Source organism: Acyrthosiphon pisum, chromosome A3, assembly GCF_005508785.2.
Source record: "Acyrthosiphon pisum isolate AL4f chromosome A3, pea_aphid_22Mar2018_4r6ur, whole genome shotgun sequence".
Classification (NCBI taxonomy): Eukaryota; Metazoa; Arthropoda; class Insecta; order Hemiptera; family Aphididae; genus Acyrthosiphon; species Acyrthosiphon pisum.
The window spans coordinates 16,769,069-16,770,139 of record NC_042496.1 but is presented as its reverse complement, the minus strand read 5'-3'; positions in this window follow the sequence as shown (position 1 = coordinate 16,770,139).

The following is a 1,071-nucleotide window of genomic DNA, read 5'->3' as shown; positions in this document are numbered from 1 at the left end:
TTTTTATAAGCATTTGAAGTGAAATTTGACAAAATTTATCAAATTTAAAATTTGAATAATTATTTTGTAGTTAAAAATTTATAAAATGTTCAACTTTTATATCTAAGGATTGAAAATTTAAAACAAGATTTCACGTAAATATTTAATTCTGTTACCAAAAATTCTAAGAAATACATAAGCACAGTTTATTTTTATAGTCATTTTAAGTTCAAATTTGGACGAAATTACATAATCAATAACCTGGAATAACTATTTTAGTTATTTTGTTGTGATTGTATAATATTATTTGTGGGTACTTGAAACTTCTAAAGTATACTATTATATATCTATGATAGTACCACGGTTTGTTGTTGATGTATAACGCGTTACCATGATGGATATTGTGATATGATTAATTTAGAATTTATTATTAATACCTATTATAATTTATAGGTCAATTTTTTTTAATAGTATAGATATAAGTATACCTATAATAGGTATATCTAATACCTAGACTGACAAACCGTCTCAGCTCAGAATCGTTTTTCTTATACAGTGATATTATATCATTGAATTCAAATTTAATACTATCCATTATACAGTGACCCACTTGCAACCTACTGTACAGCAGAGCGACATCCACTTACTCACTTTTTTTTTATTTATATTGACAAAAGTATTAAAGGTCTATATAAAAAAGATGGAAAAAATAATATAAGGTTCCTCATAAAATGTACTTAATCCATTTAGATATATCGACACCTCAGGCTAAGTATTCTGTCATTATTTATTGAACATCTTATTTAAGACATTTTCGGCAAAAGAAAATTATAGCTACTATTAATCGTGATGCATACAAATATTAAGAGGATTTCAAAACCGCATGTGTTATCTTCGTCTTATAAATGTACAACATAGAAAAAACTGTTTTGCGCGGGACAACTTTTATCTTTCTATGTTTGTAGTAGTGACTTCAAAATTTCTGAACATACGAGTATAAAGGCGGGTTCACAACTACCCGTGTCGTGTCGTGTCGTGTGAATTGTGAATTCCGAATCAGGACGAAACCAATTTGGTATCTAATCAAAATAT